The 8,670-nt window shown below is 39.3% G+C and overlaps 2 long non-coding RNA genes across 4 annotated transcripts; one reads left to right on the forward strand and one right to left on the reverse strand.

Annotated features, from left to right (window-relative positions):
* Positions 1-1,811: 1,811 nt before the first annotated feature.
* On the reverse strand, positions 1,812-3,762 carry LOC149043373 (uncharacterized). 2 transcript variants are annotated; one of them, XR_016187717.1, is made up of 3 exons: positions 3,707-3,762; positions 3,193-3,442; positions 1,812-2,170 (listed from the first exon to the last, which is right to left on the reverse strand). It is a non-coding gene; the product is annotated as an uncharacterized LOC149043373 (long non-coding RNA). The 2 variants fall into 2 exon arrangements; XR_016187716.1 differs by lacking the exon at positions 3,707-3,762 and having other exon boundaries at positions 3,193-3,698.
* A 404-nt stretch (positions 3,763-4,166) lies between these two features.
* Positions 4,167-8,287, forward strand: LOC149043374 (uncharacterized). 2 transcript variants are annotated; one of them, XR_016187715.1, is made up of 3 exons: positions 4,167-4,307; positions 5,122-6,147; positions 7,098-8,287. It is a non-coding gene; the product is annotated as an uncharacterized LOC149043374 (long non-coding RNA). The 2 variants fall into 2 exon arrangements; XR_016187714.1 differs by having other exon boundaries at positions 5,122-8,287.
* The last annotated feature ends 383 nt before the right edge of the window (positions 8,288-8,670 follow it).

The following is an 8,670-nucleotide window of genomic DNA, read 5'->3' on the forward strand; positions in this document are numbered from 1 at the left end:
ATCCATCAGGAAGATGTAACGTTTTCCATGAAGGTAATTCAAATTTTAGTTTGGGTAAAGATTAAGGCGAACGTTGATCAATATTGTCTAATATTTTAATTTAAAAAAATTCCCCTTGTTATATTCTTCAGATCATCGAGAACTTGGACAACTAAAATTTTGCAGGGCTTAACTTCTCCAATTTTCCTATGAGACACCTTGCAATTGGCATTTGTTTATATAACCCGACGTATATGCTATATTCTATATTGTACATTATTTTTTACGACAGGCCAAACCATCATTTTTATCAGATAATTAAGGGGGTTTGCCAATTTAGGACTTCCATAGCAAGCAGCTGATTGATGTTTACACTCAGAAAGTTCGGATCTCTTTAAGAGGCTCTCTCTCTTATTTCCACCCGGTCAATTTTGCGTCAAAAATAATTTTGCCTGAAACTCTGTCAACAGAAAGACTTTACCTAGGAAAGAACTAAATTAGATTTGGTTTGATTCGAAATCATTTTTTGACTGCATTAGGGACCATAATTATTTCATAATCCGAAGGGACCGTCGCAACGTCTCGAAAATTGAAAAATAGGCATTTTGTAACATTGTAAAATATTTGATTCGCATAGTTAAGCCCCAGAATTTATATCAGTTGCTTAAAAACTTTTCTAGTTTGCCAAGAAAGTTAGAATTTGCCCTCTCAATATTTTTGAAAAGGCGAATTTTAGCATATTCTGACCACTAGAAATCTCCATCGGCCGATGGCCGTAAATAACCTTGATTTAGACGTTAAGTTTTTGGGATTTGGGACCTGCTTGACGACTCTATCCTACACAGCCGTTGAGTTTAGACCTTTATAGTAAAAAATGTACAAAACCCCTGTACGTTTTTGATTTTTCAAAAGTGATGACCGTTTGAATCAGCACATGTACGAGCATTCCCGATTTTTTCACCTAAACCAAAATCGAACCACTGGAGCAGATTTCGTCATAAATACAGCTTATCTTTGTCGCATCTTGGGTTTATGTGAAATTTCAGATATTCCTCGCTCCCCAAACTGGTGAACTTCATGATAACTCCAGCAAATAACCCCAAACTCCAGCGGTCGGCATCTATCGATACTCTTCTTTGACTCGTTGTTGCGAACCATAGTTAGTAGAGGAGACTCTCCTCTAGTCTCCTCTACTAACTATGTGCGAATTAAACTCGAAAACTAAAGCCATGTTTCGCGCTTAATGTCCCGTTGGAACTTTGGGTTGTAGCTGCATTTTCTTCAAGAATCAGTCATAGCACTCCACTTGTAAGTCTATGTGTCGAAGTTTGGGGGCTAAAATTTGGAATTTAAAGCTGAACGATCGCACTATCGCGCATAACAGAGGTCCGTATTAACCATTGCGGGTGAACCCGTTGTCCCTCACACAGAAAGTCAAGATGTTATGGTGACACCAAAAGAGTGTAAATTTATGCAGCTGTGTGAGCACCATTTTAGTGTTTCATCAACGCTGAAACGGTATTCTTTTACACCAACGTGGTGCAAATTCGTTTTCTTGTCATGTAACTGGAGTGTAACTATACACCACAATGGTGCTGACTTATCACTGTTTTAGTGTACTTTAACTCTAAAAGAGTGTCTCTTGACACTGAATTGGTGTAAAATGCGTTGCAGCTGTGCCAACATTGAGACGAGGTGATTTTACACTGTTATGAATTTTACACTCAATTGGTGTAAATCAGCACTTCCACTAGTGTTATAAAACAACACCCTTAACTCCAAAGCTACGAAGACATTTGAATGCGATGGGGTTCTCTTGTTCTCACCTTTATTATTTGCAATCTCAAACTCACCAACGAAACAAAAAAAAATAAAGCCTTAGCAGTTTAGTACGTTCAAAAATTGCAATAATTTTGTTGGCAGTCTTGCGCTATCATAAACTTTTAAAATGTATCTCTGCAAGAAGAGATGCACATTTACACATTCTTTTGGATACTACACATAACACACAAAATACAACAATAAAAAAGTAATCGGCGCCTCTGTGTGCCCCCCCATTTATCTTTATCAAGAGCTCCTGCTCCCCACTGATAAAGATAATTTTTGGGGAGCAAAATTTCCCCTCAAATACGATGAAGGGAGGCATTCCTGTCCTTGCCTCCCCGGCCACTTTTTTTGCTTCAGGAGCATTCTACAAAATAAAATAAGGAAACAAAACTGTATCAGTCACTTATTCTATAGTTAAGCAGCGCCAAAAGGAAGGCTGAAGGCAGTCTTTTATAGTGAATGCTTTGCCTCCCGCTCTATAGAATTGTAAGACAAGCAGATAAGCTTTTCCGGACAAGAAATTCCAAAGAAAACTAGTAGATTTAAGTGCTTGAAAGAAGAAATAATGTTTGCCTCATGTTCTATTTCTGCTTGTAAGACAGCAGCATGGAACTGCTTCTCAGCAACAGGTAACCCTTTGTAGAAGGCAAGTGTTACTTGGCCAAACTTTCCTTCTCCCAAGGTAGCATTTGAATCTTGCAACCAAAATTTAAAATTTCCCCGGGAATATCCAGTAGTGTTTTAATGGGAACAACACCCTTTGAACAGTCATCGCTTGATTTCTTTTCTAGAGACATCTGGGACTGATGTGATTTTTCTTTTTCTCGCTCTGTTTGGCGCCACATTTGGTAAAATTTATCCTTCTTTTTTTCAGTGTCAAGCAATTTCTCTTTTGCTGCCTTTCTTTTGTATTTTTCTTGTTTTAACTCTTGAGCTGCATTTTTCTCCAGTTTCCTTTTTTCTGTCCGTTTTCTCTTATTTCTAGCTAATCTCTGGCGTCAAGGTAAGTAGACACTCACAGGCTATAGAAAAACTGTCAGTAAATTTGTAAAATGAAGGAGTGATTAATTGATAGAATTCCTAGAGCAGCGAAGTGCTACTTTAAGGGAATTTTTAAAACTCTATGCCTGAAAATGGTTCCTACGTCAGCACAATGAGCGTTATTACGAAATATTGCACAAATCTTGCCTTTAAAGGAACAAGTTAAATCGCAAATATACAAAATTGAAAAGACGAACCGCAAACGGTGCTCTTTGTCTTATCACCTAATATGCCTTAGATATATATCAGAACTTAATTGGAATATGGCGTCATGTATCTGTTACGGTCATGTTGACTCAGGCAGTTTGTACTCTAGTTAGTTTGTAGTCAACTATAAATCGTTACCTTTCTTCGCCAGAGCTATATCGTTTGAATCGTCTAGGTTTTTGCTGCAAGTTGGTGTACCGTGCGCAAGTGGTTCATTCTCCGCAATCTCAGTGGTCTTTCCGGGCAACGGAAACGACGACTGCTCGCTCGCTTTGAGCTTTTCGATCTTGGCAAGTAGTTTAGCACGGACACCCGCTGGGGGCATGAGGCTTTTCAGACAGTGTCTTCGTTCATGCAGAATAGAGCTTCTCCATCAACTAACTCGTCTCTTGATGTTCAAGAAAAAGTAAAAACCAAACAGGAAAAGAAGCAAAACAAGCAAAGAAGATAAGAACTTGAAAAGAAAGTATTCATAACCATCAAGGTGATTGTCATTTGGCGTCAAATTGTATTTTCGGTTAGTGGAGAAGATACGTAAGTGTCACGGTGCATTTCAAGCAAATTTTCCTAGAGAAATTGCACAGTCGTTTGAATTCGCATCTTCAAACAAGTGAAAAGTTATCTGGAGTACATCTGTATCAAACGCCCTTACTGGTAACAGTTTGGAGTTGCCTTGGCCTGTAAAAACTTCATGAAACGTGACTACAATGGTCTGAAATAATTGAATAAGGAATTGTCTAGGGAAATTCTAGGTTGCGTGATGTGTCGTTCGTGCAGCAAATATTGTGTGTGGGTGTAAATTACAGAAGTGCTGATCGGTCTTTAATGAGAAACAGCTGTTAAAATCAAGTTGACAGGAAATAGCTTGGGATTTTAGTAAATCACGAATAAGTAATGTCAGTCTTGGATTTAAGTAGTTCAAGCGTGTATTTCGGTTGTAATAGCAGATAAATATAATCACTATCTTGTAACAGAAGACTGGAGAACGATTGAATGTAGAAAGTTCGGATACTGTAGATCGTAAATAAACGCGAGAAATCGGAAAGATACAGTCCTATTGACTGTCGAACAGAAAGTCCATCTGAGAAAGTCCATCTGAGGTTAGATGAAGCCGGTTGCTATCACAACAGCTCCCTAGTAACCGTTGTGAGAGATGTCGCAAAAGGAGTTGGGTAGAGATAGATATGCAGTTCATCTTGACATGTCAAGGGAAATTACCACTATCTTTGCAGAACTCGTTCCAACAGTTTCCCGTGAGTATGATTTTTATGTAAATTATAGGTTATCAACCAGGTATTGTCCTGAAATGTGGGGCAGGGTTTAAATATAGATGATATCTACACATATATTGAGGTGCGGTAAATGACAGAATTCAGTATTATGAAATTTGATTAACATTTGGGCCAAAGCTCGCACACGAGTGGGTATAAAACAAAACAACTGCTGTGATTTCGTCCCAAGATACGTACCGTGATACCACATGGAGGCCATGTGGCAGCTAGTGCAACTTGATAAGTTAAATCACACTTCGACTTGTAACATTGCTCTAAAGCAAACTTGAAATCTACAACCTAAGTTTCCAACGCCACAAAATTGTAACGTTAGTCAATTATGTATATAATCGGGAAACACAGCAACTGCACTGAAAAATGCGTAATACATTGGGTTTTACTGCCTTACCTTATCTCTAACATCTACATGTTTAGAAAAGCATTTTTTTATGTCACACACGCAAGGCGAGATACTAGATAAATAAACTTGGAAAGTAATTTAACACCAATGTTTACGCCGATGCAACATAACATTCCTTTTTTTTTTTTTAGACATTTATACATTTACACAGAGCCCTTTTGTGTTATCGATATAAAAACAAGCAGGCATCGATTTTCGCCCTTTTATCCCTAAATAGAGTCAGAGTTTAACAACCTTTGCAACACCCCCCCTATCCGAAATTTAAGAGAGTACCCGGGGTCACGTGATCATAGTGCAACAATTTTTATTTGTTATCTATAAGTATTGCTCTGCATATTATCATTTTGCATTATTGTTGTATTTCGTGCTTTTCAGTAATCTGCGTATCTTGTTACAAGCTTCACAAGATCAAACTCGCGGAGGATATGACGTTGTTGCAAGGGCAACGTCCCGATAAAAGTAACCAGCAAGAGGACGAACCTTACTGGTGATATAACGCTACCTGATCCTATAAATAAAGCAGACCATAATATCCATTGACACCTAAAGAACTTTTACGGACAAATGTTTAATTGAAATGTTGCATGCAAGCAAAATTGTTGTCCTCGGCGTGGCCACACACTATAACATTTTGTGCAACATGGCTGATTTTGTGCAACATGGCTGATGCAGCAAGCAAGTTATGTTTACAGGTACGTGGCCAAAATGGGCAACATTTTCGAAAAAAGTGACAAATAGTGTTTTGGCTTTAAATTGGATGGCCTAAAAAAAGAGAAAATGGTTGAAAAAAAAAGTTTTTGCGCGTATTGCTGACGAAGAACTTATTCTCAAGTTTCTGCTGCTGCGCTATTGAGAGAAGCAAAGTGACCGGTACGGAGAAAGAGGGTTAAGTTGGCACATTAGTAGCGTTGTGTCTCGAAGCCAGTCTAACACGACGGAAGTCATCTCGTAGGCTCACCTCTTTGATCAGTGTACTCAGAACTGGTATGCAGTTACGTCAACTCTCGAAGGTCTTCTAAAACAGCTGAAAGTCAAGAATCCTTTGCTACAGAAAGTCCATCTGAGGTTAGATGAAGCCGGTTGCTATCACAACAGCTCCCTAGTAACCGTTGTGAGAGATGTCGCAAAAGGAGTTGGGGTTGAAGTTCATAGTTATCACTACTCGAAGCCGCAGTCTGGTAAAGACATTTGCGATCGTATCCTCTGTCCAATGAAATCCTCTATTCGTGCTTCCTGCAACGAAGGGCACGATGTTCTAACTGTCGGGAACATGAGAGATGCTTTGACGCAACACCCAGTGAAGGGAACAACAGCTGCAGTGAGCATAGCCGACGAATCAAAGCACACTCTCCGTATAAATAAGATTGAGCATTTTAGTATAGAAGCCGGGCTGCAAAGCGGGTAAGCTGTATTTATGACGAAATCTACTCCAGTGGTTCGATTTTGGTGTAGGCGAAAAACTCGCGAATGCTCGTACATGTGCTGATTCAAACGGTTTTTGAAAAAACAAAAACCTACAGGGGTTTTGTATATTTTTGACTATAAAGGTCTAAACTCAACGGCTGTGTAGAATAGAGTCGTCAACCAGGTCCCACATCCCAAAACTTAACGTCTAAATCAAGGTTATTTACGGCCATCGGCCGATGGAGATTTCTAGTGGTCAGAATATGCTAGAATTCGCCTTTTTAAAAATATTGAGAGGGCGAATTCTAACTTTCTTGGCAAACTTGAAAGGTTTTTAAGCAATCTGATATAAATTCTGGGGCTTAACTATGCGAATCAAATATTTTACAATGTTACAAAATGCCTACTTTTCAAATTTCGAGACGTTGCGACGGTCCCTACGGATTGTGAAATAATTATGGCCCCTAATACAGTCAGAAAATTATTTCGAATCAAACCAAATCTAATTCCTAGGTAAAGGTCTAAACTCAAAGGTCTAAACTCGAAAAAGGTCTAAACTCAACGGTTGTATAGGATAGAGTCGTCAACCAGGTCCCAAATCCCAAAACCCAAAACTTAACGTCTAAATCAAGGTTATTTACGGCCATTGGCCGATGGCGATTTCTAGTGGTCAGGATATGCTAAAATTCGCCTTTTCAGATATAGTTAAAGGGCAAATCCTAACTTTCTTGGCAAACTAGAAAGGTTTTTAAGCAATCTGATATAAATTCTGGGGCTTAACTATGGGAATCAAATATTTTATAATGTTACAAAATATGACTATTTTTCAATTTTCGAGACGTTGCGACGGTCCTTACGGACTGGGAAATAATTATGGTCTCTAAAAATTACTTTTATCTCTGAAAATTATTTCGAATCAAACCAAATCTAATTTTGTTCTTTCCTAGGTAAAGTCTTTCTGTTGACAGAGTTTCAGGGAGAATTATTTTTGACGCAAAATTAATCAGGTTGAAGAGAGAGAGAGACAGCCTCTTAAGTTACCAGATCACGTTTTCCTGTGTTTATGCTAATTTACATGAAATGTGACACAAAAGTCCTTTTTAGGCTTTACTTAAGTTCTCAAAACGATTCTGATGTTCACAAGTCAGTTTCGGCCTTCGAATAATTCATGCGAGCCCATTTACTTCTGAAAGACAGTGCATGGATGCCCACGATCTGAATCACTTCTTATTCCGCTGTGGAAGAAAAACTAATGGAAAACTTAAGTTTATGGCACCTGAAAACGATTCTGATGTTTACAAGTCAGTTTCGGCCTTCGAATAATTCATGTGAGCCAGTTTGCTTCTGAAACTTACCAATATTGGCTGTTACAGCTATTCCTCCCCCTCCCTCCCTCCCCCAATGAGGGTAGGTTCGTCTTTTTGTGCACGAGAGACCTATAACGATCGTAAAGTTTATATAAAATTACCTATAGGTTTCGGGTTTGAAGTTGTCATTTCTATTAACAACTACAAAACTGTTTTCCTGAAATTGATTTATCAAAAGTAGATTTGTAACACGTAACGCCCTGGGCCCCAGTTGTTCAAGGGGCAGATAACGCTATCCACCGGATATATCGCTATTCAGCGGATAAATGCCAACAAAACGTACTTCGCTATCCAACGGATAGAGATTTATGGAGCGGATGGCTTTATCCACCATTTGAACAACCAGAGAAATAAAGGATATTTTTAAGTCATTTAGCTGGTTCCCAGTCGCTCACGACACCGCAGCCGTTGGCGGGTAACCTCGAATTTATACAAAATTAACCAATCACATCATTAGAAACGAACAACTATCCTACGTAAATTCAAATGTGCCAGTCATTGTTTAGAGACCAAAACAAGCACAGACGATCAGGAATTTTTGTAAAACTCGTAGCTCGTCTCCTGTAATTTGATTGGTCGGTTTTTTTGTAATTGCACTTATAGTGATTCTTTTTTCTTTATCATCACAAATATCTACGTGTGATTTCGGTGTTTTTGTTTTAATTGTGATTGATTTCCATCTTTTACCGGTCCGAAAGGATTGCCCACTTGATTGGATTGTTTTTGGACGCTCGTGTTATCTCCTACAACACTACCCTGAATTGGAGCGATGCACAGAGTATCTGTCAAACTCATGGGGCACATCTACCAATTCTTCATATCTACCGGATAATTGTTCAGTTGTCTGTGATTAAATATAAAGTAAAAAGCCTTTATACGGGCCCAGGTGGCCCATGGGGCCGGTACTTAACTCCGGTTTTCTTAGCATGAAGCGGCTGAGAGTATTGCTACTCCCCCCTGGATGGGATGCTAGTCCATCGCAGGGTTACCCCTGGCACATTTGCTGGTATCCATTTGTACACCTGGGTGAAGAGAAGCACTGTGAGAGTAAAGTGTCTTGCCTAAGAACACAACACAATGACCCCGGCCAGGGCTCGAACCCGGACCACCCGATCCGAAGTCGGGCGCACTAACTATGAGGCCACCGCGCCTC

The sequence above is a fragment of the Pocillopora damicornis genome, chromosome 6 (assembly GCF_964200805.1).
Source record: "Pocillopora damicornis chromosome 6, jaPocDami1.2, whole genome shotgun sequence".
NCBI lineage: Eukaryota > Metazoa > Cnidaria > Anthozoa > Scleractinia > Pocilloporidae > Pocillopora > Pocillopora damicornis.